At 41.0% G+C, this 23,183-nt stretch overlaps 1 long non-coding RNA gene and 1 pseudogene across 1 annotated transcript in view; one reads left to right on the forward strand and one right to left on the reverse strand.

The window, feature by feature from the left end:
- Positions 1 to 5,818: 5,818 nt before the first annotated feature.
- Positions 5,819 to 23,183, reverse strand: part of LOC141419241 (uncharacterized) — a 46,686-nt gene continuing 29,321 nt past the window's right edge. The window contains exons 2-4 of the long non-coding RNA XR_012443993.1: positions 11,792 to 12,005; positions 9,786 to 10,013; positions 5,819 to 6,278 (exon numbers count right to left, since the gene is read on the reverse strand). This is a non-coding gene — a long non-coding RNA (uncharacterized lncRNA). The remainder of the gene's footprint in view (positions 6,279 to 9,785; positions 10,014 to 11,791; positions 12,006 to 23,183) is intronic.
- On the forward strand, positions 17,518 to 17,938 carry LOC109691344 (cytochrome c, somatic pseudogene; annotated as a pseudogene).

Genomic DNA, 23,183 nt, shown 5'->3' on the forward strand with positions numbered 1-23,183 from the left:
TCTCTATACTTAGAGATTTCATCACTTAAAGATGACATAGAGTTAACACACTTTGAGTGGACCTTGACTAATGGATTGTTGAAAGTCTGACATTAATTAAGGAAAATACTTTAACAGTCCCCCTTCCTGCAGGAATTCTCATGCTCTTTAACATATCAATGAGCCCTGGGAACCTACAAGAGGAAAACAGACAAGTAGAGCATGCCTCCTCCAAACTTATGCACTCCCGGAATTTTCTTTTCACTGAGCATCTCACACTTTGTCAAAGGTCTTTCCTGTGCCAGGCGTGAAAGAGAACATGTAGCCATTTTCGACACAGCTCAGGCATTCAGAAGCCTTCAGAGCCCACTACTCTCTGTGGCAAGCATCAGTTTCAACTGTCCAGAAATAAAAAAAAAAAAAAAAAAAAAGAATCACAGTCACTCAAGTCTCTCAAAACTAATAAGAACTTTGGCCAGGCACTGGTGGCTCACACCTATAATCCTAGCTATTCAGGAGGCAGAGATCAGGAGGATTGTGGTTCCAAGCCAGCCAGCCTGGGCAAATAGTTTGCAAGACCCTGTCTTGAAAAGCCCATCACAAAAAAAAAAAAAAAAAAGAAATGGCTGATGGGTGAAGTGGCTCAAGGTGTAGGCCCTTGTTCAAATTCCAGTAACGCAAAAAAAAAAAAAAATTTGTCTGACTTTCTTGATTTATGTGTTCAACCCAGTTGGCCATGAGTACAGACACAGCTGGTTTCCCCATCTGTAAGTTGGAAGCATTTTAGTCCTGGCTGTTAGGATGATGTATTTCCTCATCAGTGACCCCAACACAACAACTCAACTTAGTTTTTTCTTCTGTGGTATGCATTTATACACATTTACTTACGTCTGTCAATGACATCAAACATCCCTCCTGTCTCTATGTCTAAGAAAAATTGCTAAATACACCAAAGCCCCTTTCACAAACAGATATATGTATAAAAATCAGTGCCTTTAATAGGAATGTCTGGATTTAATAAAACAAAACAGTAGGAACCCTAGATAGAATGAAGACCTCATTTTGCAATTAAGGACAATGAAGGGTAGAGGATGAGGACATTGTACAAGACCATGCTTCTGATTACTGTCAGAGCTGAGGCCTATACCCTGGAACTCAAGTATCATTCTTGTAGTAAAACCTCAAAGAATATACATAATGATATGTGATAATCATTTGACATTTCCAGTCTGGTCACATTTGAATTTGTACATACTTTTTCCCTCCCAACAGTTTCTATGTACTTGGCAATTTGATGAAGTATGAGAATATTCAACTAAGTGGCCTTCAGTTCAACTGGTATCATGCATTTTCATAATAAACAAAGTACTGATTTCCTACTTAAGTTGTTATTATTTATACATAAGTTGCCCACAGGTGGAGTATCAGAATCATAAATAGGAAACACTCTTGGACATAAACACTGAGATACAGGGTTCCATTCACTCCATCCATTCATTCATCGTTTACCTAAAATCAATAAATCTAGTCTACATTTTGAATGTCTGGTTTATACCTGGTGTAAGAGACACACTAGGTTTTAAAAGACATAATCTCATCCCAAAGAATCTCACAGTTTAATTGAACAGTTGCATAAATATGAAAAAGTAGATCTGTACAGTGTTCTGAAAACAGTACCCCAAAGTACTTAGCTTTGACAGGCTAAGCAGTGTCAGAACCAACGTCTCTCTGTACTTTCTGAGCGGTTGTCTTTCTAACCTTCTCCTAGCCCCTGTCTCTCACCTCTCTTTCCTTTCTGAAGTTCCTTTATCTTCCTAAAATCTGGATCCTGCAGATTAACTCACAGAAATGGTGACATCACACCTAGACCCTAACTACTTTGTCCTAGGCTATTGTCTGTTCTTTGGACACGTTCATCTTCCCTAAAAATCATTTACTCTTTCTATAATATTAGCTACAGCCCCACTTTCCTGCCCCCTATGGAGAGAGTATATTATCTTCTAAATCTTACTTGGATATTGGGTCCTTACTCTCTGATGCATTTATGCACAGAATAAATTTGTATGCCTTTTCTCCTGTTAATCTGCCTACTACAACTTATTTCTCAGACTCAAGTATCAAGTCTCCAAAGGGAAGAGAGAAGGTTCTTTTGACCTTTTACAGAGTACTATGAGAGTTCAGAGGGGATGCTGAGCCAAACACAGAGATGGAGAGACCATGTGCCAGGAGCACTTCATGTAAGAGAATGGCCTGAAATGAACTCAAAGAACAAAAGGGACTTCATTCATGCAAAAAGGCATGAGAGAGGGAGAGAAAGGACAAGCCAAGAAGAGTCAGCTGAGCAAAAGCACCTGCAGGAGAGCCAGCAGGAGGAGTTACAACAGATCTCTGCTGCTGGACAGAGAAGGCAACTGAAGAGGAACAGGAAGTCAATGGTAAGAAGGCAAGCCAGTTGGGGAGGTGAGGAGGGCCTTGGGTACCATGTGGACTTTATTCTAGGCCAGGGAAGCTCAACCTCAGCATTATTGCCATTTGGGAGGAGACAATTTTTGTGAGGTCTGACCTGTGCATTGTAGGATATTAATAGCATCATTGAATTTTAACCACAAGATTCTGGAAGCATCCAACCATGTGTCTCCAGACATTACCAAGTGTCTCCTAGGGGCAAAATAGCCTCCAGTTAAGATCACAGTTCTAAGCAAAGGAGTCACTCAACTATCTTCTGACAAGGTCAGATTGGTCTGACACTGCAGACAGAGACTGATCAGGTGTGTGCCACAGAATAGCAGTCATCCTAGAGAGGGTCTGCGTTAGGAGGGAAGGAAGCTTCACACACAGGAATATCTGGGACTGACTAAGGTGAAAAGAGGGCAGACCCTGAATTCCAGCTGTGAGACACAGTGGCTCATGGGTCATGCTGAGGTAAAAGTGAATTTAGTGGTGAAAGTCAGGAGGTTCCATTAGGAACATGTCCCATTTGAAGTGGGGGCATAGGGAAGGATTAACTGTAATTCTCATGAAACAAGAAGGGCAAGTGTGTTAGTTAGCATTCCATTACTATGACAAAATACCTGAGGAAATCAATTTAAAGGAGGAAAAGTTTATCATGACTCATGGTTCCAGAGATCTCAGTCTGGTCAGTTGGTGAGGCAGCACATGGTGGCAGAAATGTGCGGCAGAGGGAAAGTTTCACCTCATAGTGACCAGGATTCAAAGAGAGAGACAGAAGATTCCAATGTGCCTTTCAAGGACCTAATATCCTAGCACTAAGCCCTACCTCCTAAAGGTTCTGGCACCTCCAAGGAGCACCACAGGCCACGAACCAAGCCTTCAACCTGTGGCCCTTGTGAGACTTTTAAGATTAAAATCATAATTGACAGGTACAAGCTAAAGGTTTCTATTTGGGTGCCACTACTCTATAGGATGTCATTGAAACCGTACAGGTGCCTTAAGTCCCTATGGAAAAGTTTCAGAACAAGCATCAGAGTAGGAAGTTCCCCGTTAGAGGAGGGTAAGAATGGGGACAAAGGACCCAGTGAAGGCAGAGTTAGAGACAGTCAGGGAGAGCAGGAGAACCAGCTATCCTGGAGACTACAGAGTGTCTGGGAAGAAATGTGGCCAGAGGTCCAGGGAGGGCAGAAGGGCACTGAGGAAGAGAGTTGGTTAGGAGGGTGGAGGAGGAGAAAGATGAGCGAGTCCCCTCTGAGTTTGAACACATCCCGGCAGCAGAGTTGAGCCAAGACATTTACCACCCAAGATTTCTGGAATCAAATGCCTCTGTCAGCTATGGTTATCAGTGCCACTATGTTTGCCTGACTGTCTGGTGCCTAAATCTGTTCTTTCCTTCAACTTTCTTGTTCATCATTTTATGATATTCCTCCATATATAAGCAGCAAGCCCCAGCACCCTCCCATTCAGTCCCTGTCTTTCCTGCATTCCCTTGGAGGATGGTATGGATCTAGATCTGGATGTAGATATAATGACAGATTGATATAACCTTCCAGAGCTCTCAAATCAGCTCCTTCCTGTGAATTGCCAAGGCCACACTCCCAGAGCCAGACCCTCAGAACTTTCACCCTTTATATGCAATCAAACTTACTGAATATATCACTACTTTTCTAAAACCTGGCTCCACTCATCTCATTCCTCTGCTCCACAGTCACCTGTGGGAGTCCCATGAGCACAGGACAAAAATCCAGCCACTTCAACTTGTCATCCAAGACCCTCCTCAGTATGGCTTCAGCCAGCTCTGGCTCTCACAGATTCCCATGCTGAGCCTATGTTCTGCCTCACCCCAATCATGGTCATCCTGCCTTCCTTCCCTTTATCACACTGCTGCCCCTGCCCGAAGGAGCCCTCTTTGTGCCTGCTTGCCTTTGATATAGCCTCCTTCGTGCATGGCCCCCTTCTTTCCACTGCTTCACCAACCTGTGGCTTCTTTTAATCACCATTTTGTGAGCTTATTATTATTGTGTACTTACTGCATCCCAGGAGGCTATGCATTTGCGAAGGGAGAGAAGGATTGCATCAGTAGAGATTGCATTTGGTAAATGTTTAGTAAATGTTAGCTGAGATGAATTAAAATAAACAAAGAAGCAATTTCAGTACCATTACTGCTGTTTGACTTTTTACTGTTATGAGGAAACGGACACTAAGAGATGTGAGTTCTGGTTGGAAAGTAACCATTGTAATTAAAGAAGAGGGATAAGGGAAGGAAGGAAAGACCTGAGGGGGAGAGAAGACTCTGGATTTACCCATTTTTCCCCCAAACCCTGAAAAAGAAAGGTCAAAAAGCATAATTTGCAAATTAGAAATTACAATATTACAAAAGTTGTAATTTACCTATTTTAAGAAGTCTATCTTTTTAATTATTAAATAAATTTAATAATATTTTCTATTAACATAAACATATACAATAGACTCTTTTGCTGCAGGAATATGGTCCAAAACCCCCAGAAGCATCCTGAAACCACAGATGTACTGAACTCTGTATATTCCTGTTCTCTGCTACACACACACAAGTTTAATTCCGTTTCCGTCTTAACTAAGTACTTGCCACACACGGTGGCCACAACTTTTGCAGTTTCAGATGTGACAGAAGAGCTAGCATGAATTCTTTTCCTTTTCACAGTATCATGGAGAGATTTGTTCTTATGGTGTATCTTAGCAACCTGAGCACCTTTTTTTTTCCTTTTCTTACTAAGTTGATAACTTTCACCTTGTCACTTAAAGGAAGCTCTTAATGGCTTCTCTTTGCCATGTCTCAATTACCAACACCACTGCTCTTTACCTTTGACGTCATTATTAGGTAAAATAAGGGTTGTTTGAACACACTCACTGTGATGTTCTGATCTGATAACCTAGATGGCTACGAAGGCACTGATGAGCAAGTAGCATATACAGCATGATAGGACAAATGGATGTCCTATCATGGTCTAGATGGGACAAAGAGGGAGGGAGTCAGCCCATACAATTGTGAGGAGTCCTAGTTAGTACTTAGTTGTCACATGGCGAGAATACCTCAAACCAGATTCAACTGTGCGAGAAATAGCTAACAGGCATCTCTGGCTATAAGCTCTGTAGGGCCTAGTACTAAATAAAAATGCAGAGACTCATTCAAATTTTACTAAGAATTTCAAGATGATATTAGAGAACATTAAACCCGACAGAGGCCAGGTGGGTGCTGGGCGCCATACTGCTGCCAGGCCAGATGCTCAGGAATTCAGCTCTGCTATCATTTAAATAAATAAGGCTAGCTTCTTCTCAGAGCAGTTTGCCAAATGATATATGTTTCCTTATTTGTTAAATTCAGGCCCGTGCCCAACTTCTTTTGCCCCTCTACCTCTGGTTTAGCTCAGAGGGGAAAGCAGCAGTCACGACTGTGTAATTGGTTTTTTTGTTTGTTTGTTTGTTTTCTGATTGTCCATCTTTTCAATCACTCCCTGCTCCAAAAAAACCCACATGGCAGAATGCTTCCCACTAAGTTCCATTTTGAAATGTCAGTCACCACACAAGTATGAAATGATTAAAAATTATGCACAAGGTGAGTGTGCACACTATTTTATTCAAAGAGTAGAACCACAAGTGCTCTCAGAGGCAGAGACTTCTGGTAAGAAAAAGAAGGACTAGAAAGTTTCAGAAGCTCCAAGCACAGGACTGTGGCTGTGACCCTGGTCACAAAGCAAACACATGACTCTATATAAATGTAGAATGAAGGCTTTATTTAACTCACCAGCCAAGAGTTCAGCAGGAAAGCAAACCTAGTTCAGACAAAATTCACAGAACACAGTCTGGAGCATCTGTCAGGAAGAAAAAAGTAAAAATGCCACTGAAATAAGTTTTCCAAGTATAGACAAATCTCAGCTAATATCCTAAGGAAGCAAAAGAAAACAAAAAAAGTGCCAAAGCCTGTGGTGGAATCTTCTCCTCTAGATACCAACAGTTTGTAGCTACAGTGACCACATGTAAGTCCATAGTCACGTTGTAAGGTCTGAGTCTGTACATGGAGAATTTAGAATGCCTCAGGACTTCCTCCTCTAATTCCTGGGGCAGTAAATATGACGAAATACCACACCCAGGATGATGTTATGGTACCTGCAAAAGGGATATTGCAGAAGTAATTAGATTAGTTGACTTTGAGCTTATCCAAAGGGAGATTGACTAGGTAGGCTTAGTCTGATCACATGTGCCCTCAAAAGCAGATAGTTTTCTCTAGCTGGTGGCAGGAGGGAAAGTTGAAAGGAAATATGAGATTTGGGAGATGGAGGTTATGAGTTGCTAAGATGAAGAGGCTACACACCAAGGACCTGAGAGTATCCCACAGTGGCTGAGAGCATCAAGCCTGGTGACTAGTAGAAAATGAGACCTCAATCCTAAAACCCCTCAGAACCTACCAACAACCTGAATGGTTCTCAAAACCAAAGGAGAACAAACAATAACAAAATGAAGGGAGTGTGAGAGCTGCAAGAACAGTCCATCTCCTACTCAATTCATTCCCTTCCCAGCTGGCTTCAAGATCTTCAGATTTCTCCTCCATCCCAGTGTGAAGGAGGGTCAGCCAGGGTACCCTCTCATCAAGTTGAACCTGTATTTCTCAAACATTTTTGACCAAGATTTACACACTAGGGTAATGTTCTTTACAACCCAAGATATATACACACACACACACATGTACACACACAAAAAATGTTGCCCCTTCATCTGTTGGGGTATGTTTCAAGATCCACAGTGGATACCTGAAAGCATGAGCAGTACTAAACCTTATTATACTGTTTTTCCTACATATACATACCTACAATAAAGTTTAGGTTATAAATTAAGCACAATTAAGAGATTAAGAACAATAGCAAAGTACAGCAATTATAACAATTTACTATAATAAAAATTACATGAATCTCTCTCTCTCTTTCCCTCTCTGCCTCTCCCAATATCTTTTTTGTACTTACCCTCTTCATGTGCTAATATGATAACTGAGACAAGTGCTAAATGACAAATGAGTGGATAGCTTATACAGTATAGATAAATTGAACTGGGTGGAACAGATCAAGACAGCACAAAATTTCATCATGGTACTCAAAATGCCCTGCAATTTAAAACTTATCAATTGTTTATTCTGGAATTCTTTTTAATATTCTTGGACCATGGTTGGCGTCAAGTAACTGAAGTCAACCTTAGTATAAAGTAAAACTGAAACTAAGGGAGAAGGACTACTATATTTGAAGTGAAAGTTTCACAAAAGTACATGATATGACATATCAGTTGAATTGTGTTCCCTCAAAATTCATATGCTAATATTTTCCAGAACCTCAGAATGTGATGGAATTTGGAGATTGGATCTTTAAAGAGATAAATTACAATAAAGTCATATTGATAGGCCCTGATCCAACATAACTGATGTCCTTATAAGAAGAGAAGATTAGGACACAGTTACACATAGATAAAGATCATGTAATGACACAGGGAAAAGACAGCCACTTGCAAGCCAATGAGGGACGCCTCTGAAGAAACCAACCCTGTTGGCACCTTGATCTTTGCCCCCTCAGGCTCCAGAACAGTGAGATAATGAATTTCTAGTGTTTAAATGTCCCAGTCTGTGGTATTTTGTCGAGGCAGCCCACAAACCTACTGTATGGTGGACTGATGTTTTTCTAGTCTTTGCTTTTCTTTCCTTCAACTTCAATGCTACTTGAGACAATATTGATTCCAGAAACACAAATGGACCACACCCACAGCTGGAAGGACAGAACTAAAAAATCTTTCTACTTACTACTCTGGTAATAAAACACATATTACTAATAGCTTTAGAAATGAAAACTCCATATAACCAATATGAAGGATAAGTTTGAGAAATAGAGCCTAAATTTAGTGCCTCTAAGTGAACTTCTCCAGTCATCCCTGACACAAACACAGCTAATGACACACCCTTTTCCATCCCCATAGAAAAAAGACAGTACTGGACTTGAGTTTAAGGAGAGGAAAGCATTTTTTACCTCTTTCTGAAACTGTGTACCCACCCTCAGAATGGAGCTTGTCTATGACTTCCATGTCACTCTGCAAAGAGGGAAGTGAGCAGTGGATTTTTAGGTTTGGCAACACTACATCCAGTGCTTTGCAGGATCACTTCTCCACCAAAAAGGCAAGAAATGATACCAAAACCAAGTCAGAGCTCCTGGCATTTCTGAAGCAAGGTACTGCCAAAATGTCCAAGACCTGATTCCATTCAGAGATGGAAAACTAAAAGTTTGGGAAATGTCATTAAAGTTATCATCACCACCATCTTCTACTGGTAGGAATTACCATAATAGGGTGTGTGGAATTTCACAGCTCATTAAACTAAACACTCCCCACAAATGGCATTTGGAAACCTATGGGATCTTTCACTAATCAGGTGTTGGCACCAAAAAGGCTGGGCCTGGAGGATAGTGTGAAGGCTCCATGCTCTGGCGCCAGATGGAGATAGAGGCCAGGGCCCTAGAGCATCCCCACTCCTCCTCCATGGGTCCTTGCTTCAGGCTTCCTTTGTACATGGGGATAGACAGCACCTATTTATTCCCCTGAAGATTCAGTACCTTGACCTCCTAAAACACTTAGAATCTTGCACTGTCTCTGCCCCTGAAATCCCGTGTTTACCAGGTGAGCACAAAATGGTCTGTGTATGTGTGTGTGTGTGAAATGCCCCTTCTGTTTCAGGACCTGAAGTGGGATTAAATTAATTTTATTTATTTATTTTATTTTGGTGGTACTGGGGTTTGAACTCTGGGCTTCACATTTGTGAGGATACCTCCATACCTCCAACCACTATTACTTTATTATTATTGCTATTATTATTACTATTGCAGTACTGGGAATTGAACTGAACGCCTTGAATGTATGAGTTATGCCCCCATTCCCCCTTTTATTTTTTAATTGATACATTATATCTGAACTTATTTATGGGGTACAGTATTGTAATTCGATATATGTATACAACGTATGGAGATCAAATCAGGGTAATTAGCATTTCCATCTCATCAAATATCACCATTTATATGCATAGGGAACCTTGGTGACTTCTCCTCTAGTTATTAGGAAAAGCATAAATAATTGCAGACTAAAGTTGCTCTCTTCTAGCTGGGTTTTGGTACTTGTCACCCTCCCTCCCACTGTCCCCGCTTTCTCCTACTCTTTCCTAGCCCTAGTGACTCCCATTCTACTCTGGAGTTCTATATTATGGAGTTCCAGAGCTGATGACAAAGCTGCTGCTGACCCTGGCAAGTGTCTAGAACATGCAACATGAATGGTTGAAGAGTTTTGTTAACCATTTTTACCTGTCTTTTTTTCTTTTAAAACTCTTGATGTTACAGCCCAAAAACTACAAAGCAAGGCCCAGGTCACGTTCTCTGGCAGGCAGCTTGGCAGCAACATGACACGAAGCATCTGGGATTTAACGTAGTGACGTGAGGATGTAATTAAAGGAGAATCGCCAAGTCTGTAACTTCTGGGAGTGCCAGCCCACGCAAGGAGTCCAAGTGCAGCTTCTGCTCAGCTGTCAAAGCCTAGGGAGTTCGTGAAAGTCAATAAAATGGTTAGTGTTGCTCCCCTAAGACTGATTTGAAGTGTACAAAATGGTTGGGGAAGGGCTGGCATACAGCAGGACTGTCATTGATGCATTGGTGAGTCCTGCTGTGGGGGGACCACAAACCTCCCGCACCTGGGACCTCTGCCCACATCTTTTCCAAAAGATACTCAGATCTCTAGGCTTAACAATTCTGACTCCAGTTCTGTCATAGTCACTCATCAAATGTGTTCATCCCAGCTGCAGCCTTGACCCTTCTTCCTCTCAGAACTTTGTGGGCCATGTTTCTGGGAATGTGACATTATAGATACTATCACCAGAAGGAAGAGAGAGGGGAGGGAAAGGAAACTACGTCCTCACGTGGTTAAAGGCAGAAAGGTGAGAGAGTTGGACACTGTGTGAAGCCTCATTCCATCCACAATTAGAGGTGGGTGCTGTCCTGGCCTAATCACTTATTTTGTGTGTGTGTGGGGGGGGGGGTGATACAGGGGTTTGAACTCACCAGCTCTTTTTTTGTATGTGTGTGATGGGTTTTTTTCTAGATAGGGTCTCGCAGAACTATTTGCCTGGGCTGGCTTTGAACTGCGATCTTCCTGATCTCTGCTTCCTGAGTAGCTAGAATTATTGGCATGAGCCACCGGCTCTAATCACCTCTTAAAACCCCTACCTATGAGTACTACCTCATCAACCCTGAATTTGAGCTTCACAGCCAAAGCAGTTCTGGAGCTGTGCCTCCCTGAGACAGCTTCTAGATATCTTTCACGCTGTTCTTCTCCACTTGGCTCCCCTCCTTCCCCATGAGAGCAGCACCAGAGAGGAATTCAAAGACCAGCAATGCAGGTTGTGGGTCGTGTCCACAGTGTTATTTTGCTGTAAAAAGGGGGTCAGAGTCACTCATTGTCTCTACTTTGTCTAAAGATGCTGAGAACACAGGTAGTGGGTGGAATTGGGGAGAGAATAAAGGCTTAGTTAGAATAACTCATCCTGGGAAGTGGGAGGAAGGTCAGGTTTAGGGACAGGTGACAGCAAACAGCTGTGTTTGCTTTCGCCCAGGCTGCGCCCCGCCCATGCTGTCTTGTGGCTGTCTTTGATTGTCCCTTCTGCACTGGCCACGCCCCGGCCACGCCCACCACGCGACTGATTTTTTTACCCTCCACATCGACCACGCCCCTGTCCCGCCCACACAGCTCTGTGATTGGCACTGGTTTTAATCTTCTGCATTGGCCACGCCCCAGTCACGCTCACACTGCCCGGTGGCTGGCTTGGATTTTACCCTCTGCCCCTTTCTCCCACCCCAGTCCTAGCAGGAGGACTTCAGGAGCCTCCCCCAGGAGACCACAGTCCCATCAGACTCCCAGGCAAAAGCAAGGAAGTGTGCCAGACTTCCCTCATAAGCTGAGAGCCCGGGGTTGAAAACCAAACCGCAGCAAGAGAATTTGGACGTACTCTCTTTGAATCAGAAGGAAGCGGTCAGAACAATTGTCTCAGCGGATGGACCTCTATTAGATGTAAAATTTTAATGGACTCTGCAACTTTCAACATGAAAACGTTTCGGGGTAAATCCTGAAAATGTGGCTATACAATCACAAAAATAACAGTGTTTGGGATTTTTAAGTGATGCGATCTATCAGATTGCCACTTGCCCTCCCGCCCCCTTCTCTTCTCCCCGCCCCCCTCCCCACACACCCACCCCCAAAAAAGGCCGGCTCTGCCAAAATAGCCTGACTCCAAACAAAAGTGGAAAGTGGATCAGAGTACCTGGGAAGCTGCTTCTCTGGAGGCTGGTGGGGACAAGTGGTGGAGGCAGATGGGGAGGCTGGCCTCCCCCATCCAGCACCCACTCAGAGGCTCCTGAACAGGTGCTAGGAGAGAACACCCCGCAGCCTTTCCTTCTTTCCAACTTTCTGGTTTGCAGCTTGCCATCCTTCAAGGATTCTCTTAGTGACCAGGTTTCTTCAAGCACCCACCTGACCTGTTTGGGAGACAACAGCCAACTCACATCCCCAAGAGAACCTCCCATTCTGAGACCTGTTACAAAAACGTGTCAGGGCTGAGGGTGTGGCTCAGTGGTAGAGCACTTGCCTAGCATGGACAGGTCCTGGGTTCCATCCCCAGCACCAGGGGGAAAAACACAAAACAAAAAAGTGTGGCACTTGGGCAAACACTGCTGTCATCCAGAGATTATGAGATCCAAAAGGCTAGCAGAACCACACATGTGATGTCGCTCTGGTCCTCTCCAGGTGGGAGGTGTTAGACTTTCTGCCTGGCTCTCAACCCCCTTCCAGATGAGGACAGTTCAACAGCCATTCAGATACACACTAATCTCCTCCCATCCCTAGAGTTGACCAACTAAGAGCCTTTGCCAAAGCCCTTCTCAAGAAACAGGAGATGGAAACCATGAATACCCCAATAATGTGAGGCAACACACCTGGATTCCAAAGATGCTCAGGCCCTTCCCATGCCACCTGGAGGCTCTGGTTACATTCAAATCACACAGGTGTGCCACCATCCCCACTGAACTCTGTTATTCTCCATCAGGAATCAAATGCCACGAATGTAATAATTTGTTGTAGAATCACTAGAAAAAGTGCCACGTGACTAATGAAGTAGAGAAATTATTTCAGAAGTCCTGTTTTCCATAGAGTATGTGTTTAAAATAAGAAGCTAGCACAGCGTGGCTCCTGTGGCTCATGCCTGTAATCCTAAATACTTGGGAGGCTAAGATCAGGAGGATCAAGGTCCAGGGCCAATCCAGGCTAATAGTTCATGAGAACACCATCTCCAAAATAATCAGAGAAAAGTGGACTGGAGGTGTAGCTCAAGAGGTAGAGTGCCTGCTTTACAAGCACAAAGCCCTGAGTTCAAACCTAGTCCACCAAAAAAAGCAGCTAGGGCATTTCTAGGCAAATGTTCCAGATTTTAGAACAAATAGGATTGTAATTATTTATCCATTTAGGTCCTGGAGACGGAACCCAGGATCTCTGACATGCCAAGCAATCACTCACTACTGAGAGATCCCTCCAACCCCCAACCCTAGAGATGTGCTTTTAGTATCTTTAAAAGGATGCACAAAGAAAGAAAAACAGAAAACACTATTAACTCAGTGATACTTTTGAATTATTTTGTATTGTATTACTCTTGATAAGATTTGTAGACACTTAGAAATAGTACATGCGAGTGGAGGCCAGACCTTTATTAATATAAAGATACTGCTCAAATATACTTGGGAGGTACCTAAAGGACCTCACTCAAGGCTATGCAGTGTTGCCAGCTTGGGAATGGTGCTGGCCAGGTAAAGTGGGGTGACCAGAGGCATCAGGATGGATCTGTCTGCCCTTTGAACAATCCAAACCACTTCAAATGAATAGAATTTTATTACCTTGAATAAAAATGAAACATGAGCTATTGAGGCTCCTTAAAACTCTTTGCAAGACAAAGGCTGGACATTTCTATCTTTGGATTGCTAAATGGTATTGATCCATGCTGATTTGGCATATTGTTCTCAATCTTTATAAAACTCTCAGTATTTGTCACTGGGATACATTTCATAACTTCACCTTGTTAAATACATATATCTTGGTACCATAATGCTTTAGTACGTCAAATATAAACTGAACAGAAAAATCAGGTGGGTTTTTTCTTTTTTTGGCACAAAGGATTACAATGCAACCTTGTGTATCATTAATTTTATTTTTAAATAGCCACATAATTGTTCTTCCTTGTCAAAATCAGTTCCCACAGCTAATCTTTTTTTTTTGACAGCTCTGTTAGACCGCAGAGGAGACAAAAGTCTCCATGACAGCTTCTCATGCTAGCACAGAACATTGTATTATTCTTACTGGAAGATATCAAAGTCAGTTTGTTTTTATGACGACAAATTTTCCTTAGGAAAGGCACAGGTATGAAGGGAAATAAGATCACGACACACATGAGTTGCACATTTAGGATGCCAGAGATGTTCTTTAGGAAGCTGTAAAAACAGTCATTTCATCAGAACATCAAGCTCTCTGGATTCTTTCTTGGATTCTCCCAGAATTCCCAGAGCTAGAATAGATCCCTTTTTCCTTTTCTAAATTCACTACTAATGTTGGCTTCAGAGGTTATTTCTTTGGCAAAGGGTGTGAGGTTATCAAAAATAAATTGTATTAGAAAATCTTTATGCCTGGCCTACCAAAGACATTACATGAAATTTAATTCATTTTCCACATCAACATTAGAACTCTTGTTATGAATTAAGTGGCAGAAAAATGTGGCAGTGAGGACGAGCACACAGTGGGCTGGGTGTGTATTGTGTCTCCTGTGACCTAAGGAAATAAGTCCCCGCTGGGAAAACTCAGGTCTCACTTAACCGTCAGCCATCTCCCTCCCTCTCTGTGTAATACCTGGTCTCTAGAGGGGCACCCTCGCCTCTCCCTCCATGCCACCATGTGCCCCCCGCCCCAAATTCTAAGGAAACCCATCAGGTATTTGATGACTGTTAGATTTAGACATATTCCATGTTCATTTCTTTCTTTCTTTTTTTTTTTTTTTTGGTTGTACTGGGTTTGAATTCAGGGCCTCAAGCTTGCTAGGCAGGCATTCTACCACTTGAGCCACTGTGCTAGTCCTTTTTTGTGTTTTGTATATTTGCCTGGGATGGCTTCAAACCACAGTCATTCTGATCTCTGCCTCCTGAATAGCTAGGATTACAGGTGTGAGCCACCTGGCACCTTGCTGTTCATTTCTTAAAAGCTATGAAAGTGCAAATTTGGAAGAAGGGATTATTCTTTATGAGAATTTTTTTTCCCAATAAAAACAGAAAAATGGGTTTGACAATGGCTACCATCTCAGCCGTAAGCAAAGGAAGGATAATTTCATTTGAGAAACACAGCTGCTTTCATCTTTTAATAGGGAAGTAAGACACTTCTCAGGAACATATGCAAAATAAGACTAAATATTTTGATAAAGATTACATTTTTATTTAAAGCCCAAGAAAGGAATTCAAATGAAAAGCAAGACAATATTTTGCAGGTGAAGTCATTTTTGTCTAGTGTTTTCCCCAGAGGGAATTCTGTAACCAGCTAAAGGCAAAACGTGACTATATCCTCTCAATTCCCCTGAAGACAAGGTATGACTTCACAAATCCTGTCACTAGCGGCATAGGCTTGGAACCAGTAGGTGGCACTGTTGCCCTCAACGCACTCCCTGCCTCTGCAAATTTTGCCTTCCTGAGATAGCAAAGAAAAATCCCAGTTTATCCTGGCATGGTGTCACTAACAATATCACAAATGCCTCTGAGCCTTTGAATTGTGTCCCTCCCATCAGAGTCCTTCTACTGAGTCCAGTCCTCCTAAGGTTTAGGAGAGGACAACCTTAAGGTTTAGGAGAGGACGACTTCAAGGTCTAGGGCCTGGGATGCTGATGACTGGCAGCTGCTATCCACAGGTGCCACCAGACTGCCCAGACTATTGCCCTCCCTGGGTAGTGATGACAGAGCACTGCCACTATCCTGCAGGTAGCACTTATGCTACCCTCTCTGTGTGACTGCAGTCAAGACACACTATCTAACGCAATGAATTGAAGTCAGTTCTCTACCTCATTACTGAGAGTTACTGCCAAACTGTATTTCTTGCAGGAATTTTTCTTTGCAAATCCGTGATAAGACCCAGAATAAATGGGATTAGGGAACCCAAAGGGAAAGACCTATCAGGGAGGTGTGAGGGCAGGAGAAAGAGGACAAGCACCATCCATCTCAACCCAGCGAAGTGCCTCTGAGGTGTATATCAGTGTAGACAATAGGCTGTATTGACTCCTATGATGTCTACATAACTACTAATAATTTTTCAGAGAAATATTAGCATTCACAACTGTATGTGTGTGTGTGTGTGTGTGTGTGTGTGTGGTATGTGTGTATGTGTGTGTGTGTATTGGGCATTGAACCCAGGCCTCTTGCATGCTGAATACACACTCTACCACTGAGCTACACCCTCAGCCCCAGCCTCAGCAACTTATATGAACACCTCAGAAGCAACTGAGAATGCATGAACCACTGTCTTGATTTCTAAATCATGTGGGTTTTCATCATTCCTGAGGGAAGGAGAAGGTAGGTTACCTCTACTCCAGGTCAGTTCTGGGATTCATACCATGGCAACAGCTGGGCGTGATGCTAGGGAGCCCCTTGGGCAGACTGCCACATGGTCCACATTTATTTTCATAGCATTATGCTCTGTTACAGTTTGGGATTGGGACAGCTGGTATATCACATATGTGACAACCCCAGTGTACACCAGGACAACATCCCGTCCAGATTAGGAAACAAGAGGAACTTTGAACATATTCCTCTGGAGGGGAGTAAGGCATGCTTCAGTTCTGGCAGTCTCTGTGTGAGAAAGCTCAACCTCACACCCTTCATCAGAGCAGAGATTTGAGAGTGATTTAGGGGCCTTACTCAACACCCTCCCACTTTCAAAGCCTTCATACATTCCAAAGACCAATTGGACAATTGTATTATTTTAACAACTAAAAATTCCCAGTGCTCTGAAACTCTCAAAGAAAGCTATTTTCGTCTTGAAGGTTGAGCCAGTATGTAATCTTTTCTCTGAATCATCCAACTTCTTACATAGATAAGCACTTCCCAGGTTCCCAAGAGAAAGCTACATTCACGATGCAAAAGCTTTTATTTTTAGGAACCTCTCTGCTCCCACCCCCTGCATGTCAGGGGGTGCTCCTTTCTCCCTTTCTATTTCTCCCTGCTTTGATAAATAAATCTTTGCTAATCTTCAAAACAAAGTTTTTTAATGTTTTTATTTTACAGTGACACGGGATGACACTGCCAGGATGAGCAGAGACCCTGAGGGACTGCTGGGGAATCACATGTGTCCACAGAGGTCTTAAGGAGTTGCAGATGTGAGATGAGATCTCCTTCTGTTGGGATTTTCCCTTTATTCAGAACTCCAAGGTCACCAAGAAGGTTTAACATGGGTAGGGAAACCATGTCTTCACGCCTCTAGGTCACAACCAAATTTATCAACAAAAAAGACAAAAGAGAATTTGTGTTTCTATTATAAAGTAGAATAAGTATACACCTTTTTCTATTGCCTAATTCAAATTCACTTAACTGTACAAATTTTTTAATTTGTGAAATTAATCAGAAAAGTATATCAACATCTTTTCTTCTAACATGACCTTAGAATTTCAGAATTGGGAGTGTACATTCTCCATGGGTGATGAGCCCTTTCTTTCTACTGCTCTATTTTTCTGTATGAGTGCTTACTATGCACAACAGACTTCATGGAGGAAGGTAAATGCACATACCAGGGCCTCATAAATCACGTGGGGGGAAGAAATTGTAAGTAAATGGTGACCACATCAGAGCAGGCATGGCCATATTTATATCAGACAAAATAGACTAAGCCCAAAGCTGTCAAAAGAGAGAGTGGAGCATCCGTCTTCTGATCAGTTTCCTTCATTGTGATAGTAACAAAAGAGCAGATTAAAGACGAGTGATGTTGGGAAAAGCAAGAAAATTTTTTCTTCAGAAGTGTGTCCAATGCCACACAGAGGAAAAGGGAGACAAGCACAAGACTGGGCCAAATTTCCATGGTTTCTTTGGATGCTCAAGACAGGTCAAGCCACTGGATTTTCTTATACAGATGCCAACAAGAACAAAGACATCACCCGGGGAGAAGATACCCTGATGGAGTATTTGGAGAATCCCAAAAAGTACATCTCTGGAAAAAAATGATCTTCACTGGCATTAAAAAGAAGGGAGAAAGGGCACACTTGATAGCTTATCTCAGAAAAACTACCAATGAGTAATAACCACAGCCTTTTTACAGAACAGAAATGTATCATGGCTTTTTTATGTATTACCATCAATTAATCTCATTAACACCAAAATTCAGATCATGAATGGCTAACAGAATGTTTTTGTTAGACAGTACTGATTTAAGTAAAATTGGTTTGTAGTTAAGTGAATGTGGTCTTTAAAAAAAATAATTTCAGTTAAGTAAATCCTGTCACTGTTTTCCCTTTCTAAAGATATGATTGTACATAAATAGTAATGTTCAACTTTTCACAGATGGGAAATGCCATATCAAAACCTAATAAGGATTGGTTTTATATTTAGATTTACATAACTGGTAATATGAACTTGCTTAAATTCTAGAAATTCCCTTCCCTATCTCAAAACCAAGGAAGACTCTCCTGTGTTTCAATTTGTGATCATTTGTCTGTTATAGGCAATGTTGAAGATAAGGAAGCAATGTCTTTATTTTTGGTCTTGACTACCATCAACCTAAGTAGCATTCCCTGTACTCAAAATGCTGCCTTTTGCTTATTGAAAGGCATTTTAGTGTAGTTTATGTATAATATAAAATAAAGAATATTTAATACTTCTCAAAAAAAACTGTCAGAAGAGACTAAAAGATTTTATTATATAATGATAAAAAATTTAAAACATGGTAATATAAATAAATATGCATGTACTCTTCATTAGTGTACCTATATATAAAAAGTGATAAATATTACATAAACTTTATTATAAATATTGTAAAGTGATCACAGACAGATCTAAAAGAGAAATAGACACCAATATACCAGTAGCAGGAGACTTCAACACCCAATGTTCAATAAAGGATACATCATCTAGAAAGAAAATTAATAAAGAAAAAGTATACTTGAGCAACAGTATAAAGCAAGTGGACCTAACAGACATATAAAAAGTATTCCATCCAGTAGCAGAAAATACATTCTTGTCAAGAGCCAATAGAACATTCTCCAAGTCAGTTTACATGACAGGTCACAAAACAAGCCATAACAAGTTTAACAGGACTGAATTATACCAGTGTCTTTTCTAACCACAGTAGAACAAAACCAGAAGTCAACAACAAAAGGAAATGGGGAAAGTTACACAAATGCGGACTATAAGCAACACACTCTTGAAAAACTATTGAGTCAAAAACTAAATCAAGCTGGGTGCTAGCTACTCGGGAGGCAGAGATTGGGGAAATTGCTGTTCAAGGCCAGCCATTTATGGAATCTCCCATAAATACAAGATCCTATTTGAAAAAAATGCCTAAAGCAAAAAGGGGGGAGTGGGAAGGGGGAAGTAGAGAGTAGGGATGGCTCAAGTGGTAGAGCACCTCCCTAGAAAGTACAAGAGCCTGACTTCAAACCCCAATATCACCAACAAATAAAGAAAAAGAGAAATTGGAAACTATCTTGAGACAAATGAAAATGAAAACACACATACTAAATCATATAGGATGCAGCAAAAGCAGTTCTAAGTGGGAAGTTTATAGCAATACATGTCTACATTAATAAAAGAAGAAAAGCCCATGCTCGATGGCTCAGACCTGTAATCCTTGCTACTGGGGAGGCAGAGATAGGGAATATTGCAGTTCAAGACCAGCCCAGGCAAAAAGTTCATGAGACCCCATCTCAACCAGTAAATGATGGGCATGCTGGTGTGTGTCTGTCACACCAGCTATACGGTAAGCATAAATACAGACTTTCATTACAGGCCAGCACAGGTATAATTGAGCTATTTGAAAAATAATAAAAGTGAAAGGAGGCATGGCTCAAGTGTTAGAGCATCTGCACAGCAAGCACTAGACCTTGAGTTCAAACACCAGTAACCCCAATAAGAAAAAAATTTTTTAAAAATCTCAAATAAAGTACCAAATGTTACACATAAAGGAAAATTAGAAAAAAGAATGACAAGCTAAGCCCAAAGTTAACAGAAGGAAGGAAATAATGAAGACTAGAGCAGAAATAAATGCAATAAAGAATAGAAAAAAAATCAACAAGTACTTACTAGTTAGGTAAAAAACATAAGACTCAAAATCAGAAATGAAAGAGGAGCTATTACAACTGATATCACAGAAATAAATCATAAAGGACTATTACAAACAACTAAACACCAACAATCTGGATAATCAAAAAGAATAGATAAATTCCTAGGAATATACAACCTATGAAGACTGAACCAAGAAGAAACATAAAACTGGAACAGAACAATAACAAACAAGGAAATTGAATCAGTTAATAATAATATATTTTAAAAAAAAAAACATTCCACAAAGGGAAAAGCCCAGGAACAGATGTTGTAAATTTTCTACTAAGCATTAAAAGAAGAATTAGCACCAACTTGCCTTAAACTCTCCAAAGAAGACGGAAGAGGAGAAGAGAAGGGAAGAGAAGGAGGAAGACACTCGTCACTTATTTTATGAAACCAAGATCACCATGATCCAGTACAAAGAAAACACAAGGAAATATAACTACAGTGTAATACTCCTTATGAATTAAATTCAAATAACTCCAACAAAATATTTAGCAAACCAAATTCATTAGAACAGTAAAAGAATCCTGCACCATAATCAAGTGAGATTCATGCCTGTAGTAAGGATGGCTCAATCTGTGCAAGTCAATCAGTGTGAAATATCTCATTATCCAAATGAGGGATAAATTGCATGATAATCTCCACAGAGACAGAAAGAGCATTGCCAAATCTAAATCTTTCATGATATAAACACTCAACAAACGGGGTATGGAAGAAACTTACCACAGCACAAGGGAAGTCAAACGTCAAAGTCCAGATAACATCATAGTCCATGGTGAGATTCTGAAAGTTATCCCACAAGATCTGTGCAATGCAAGGATGCCCACTCTGGCCACTGCTGCAATTCCACATAGTACTGAAAGTTCCAGACTTAGAAATTTAGGCAAGAAAAAGAAACAGGAAAAGCAGTTGTAAAATGATATGGAACCCCAAAAGAGCCCAAATAGTAAAACAATTTTTAGCAAGAAGAACAAAACTAGAGGAATTACACATCCTGACTTCAAAATAGTAAGGAATTACTATTCCTTACTTACAAAGTAGTAATAATCAAAACAGTGTGGTACCAACATAAAAATAGACATGGAACAATGAAACAGAAAAGAGAGCACAAAAATATACCCATGCCTAAACAGACAACCAACATCTCACAAGGATACTAAGAATGTATGAGGAGAAATGTTTGGGAAAAACCAGATATCCACATGCAGAGAAAAATGAAATTGGAGTCCTATCTTAGAGCATGCACAAAATCAACTCAAAATGGATTAAGGAAATCTACAGAAGACCAGAAACTGCAAAGCTCATAACAGAAAACCCAGAGCAAAGGCTTCTTCAGGTTTGGCCTTGACAATGATTTTTGAATATGGTTCCCAAAGAATAGACAGCAAAAGCAAAAACACAAGTGGGACTGTAACAAATTAAAAAAAACTTCTGCCCAGCAAAAGAAGCAACCAACAAAACCAAAGATTACCTACAGAATGGTAGAAAGTATTTGCAAACCATATCATTTGATAATACAAGGTTAATATAAAAAAATAAGGGCTGGGGACATAGCTAAACATGTACAAGGCCCCAGGTTTAATCCCCAGCACTGCACACACAAAAAAATACATGTATATATATGCATATGTACATACACACATACATATAACTATATAATAAACCATATGACATATAGTTATAATAGATATATATGTATCTCCTAAAACTTAATGGCAAAAGTGAGTGACTAAATAACCAGGCATAGTGGTTCACACTTATAATCCTAGCTACTCAGGAGGCAGAGATTAGAAAAACCAAAGTTTGAAACCAGGCAAGAAAGTTGTGAAACCCCATCTCGATCAATAAGCCAAGTGTGGCGATGCACATCTGTCATCCCAGCTACGTGTGACGTTTAAGTAGGAGAGCCAGTATCCAGGCTTGCCTGAATAGCAAGTGCAAGGCCCTGAGTTCAAATTCCATACTGCCAAAAAGAAAAATTAAAAAGGAATGGACAAAGGAATTGAATAGACATTTCTCCAAAGAGGATACACAAATGACTAATAGATTATGAAAAGATACTCACATCACTAACCATCAGGGGATGAAAATCAAAGCCACAAGATGTTACCTCACACATAGGTGGCTGTTCTTAGAAAAAGAAAAGATCACAAGTATTGGTGCAGAAGTGAGGAGAACAGCACCGTTGGGTGGTAAAGTAGTGAGGTCACTGTGGAAAATGATGCAGTTTCCCCCCAAAAATGAAAATAGAACTCCCATGTGATCCAGCTATACTAGTTTCCAAAGAAACTGAAAATCTGGATCTTGAGGAAATATCTGAACGACCATGTTAATTACATTATTCACAATAGCAAAGACATGAACACAACCTAAATGTCCAGATAGAGGAATAGAAAAAGAAAATAGTTGTGACAACATGCACGACTCTGGAAGACATCACACTAAGTGAAATAAACCAGACATCGAAGGAGAAATATTACATGTACCACAGACATGTGGAACTTAAATACCCAAACTCAGATTCGGACAGTAGAACAATGGCTCCCAATGGCTGAGAGGAGGGGAAAATGGAGAGATTGGCCAAAGGGAACAATCTCACCCATGGAGAGGAGCAAAGGGGAAGGGGCGGGGCTGGGGACATTATAAATATCAGTAGATCCCGTCCCACAACTGAAGAACTATCTCAGAACTCACAGAAAAGCCAATGAGTACTGATGGGTAGATCTAGTAGAGATTCCTGTCCTGGGAGCTATTAGTTTAAATGATTCTGGGATTCCATCCCTTCTCCTGAGTAATCCACCCCCAATCCAACCAGCCCACTTAAGATTGCCACCTTCATATCGATGTGTGGACATGACAACCCATCACAAAACTTCACAGTTCCATTTTCCTCTCTCTTTTATAAAATAGTCAATACAAAATGTAATAAAAAACATTTAAACAATTACCCCAACAGTAATGATGAAGCTACCAAAATTAAGCCTTTGGCCAGAGGCTAACCAGGGCCTCCATGAGCTGTCTCAAATTGCTGGTCAGTTGATATATCATAGGGGCAGGGGAGAAGAAGTGGGACTTGAACTCAGGAACTCATGCTTACTAAACAGACACTCTGCCACTTGAGCCACTCCACCAGCATTGATCAGTTGGTGTATAAAATTCTTAATCAACATTGTGAAAGGCAGATTGGGATGACGAATGAAAGACAAACAAGAAATTCAAGGTCTTGATTTCTTTTCTTCTTTAAACAAAATCTGTGTCTTACACGAGGTTTTGGATGTTGTTTGTAGTGTATTGTCAGTATTTCTGCTGTGTCATTAAATTTTCTTAGAA

The sequence above is a fragment of the Castor canadensis genome, chromosome 19, assembly GCF_047511655.1.
Source record: "Castor canadensis chromosome 19, mCasCan1.hap1v2, whole genome shotgun sequence".
In the NCBI taxonomy this organism is placed as follows: Eukaryota; Metazoa; Chordata; class Mammalia; order Rodentia; family Castoridae; genus Castor; species Castor canadensis.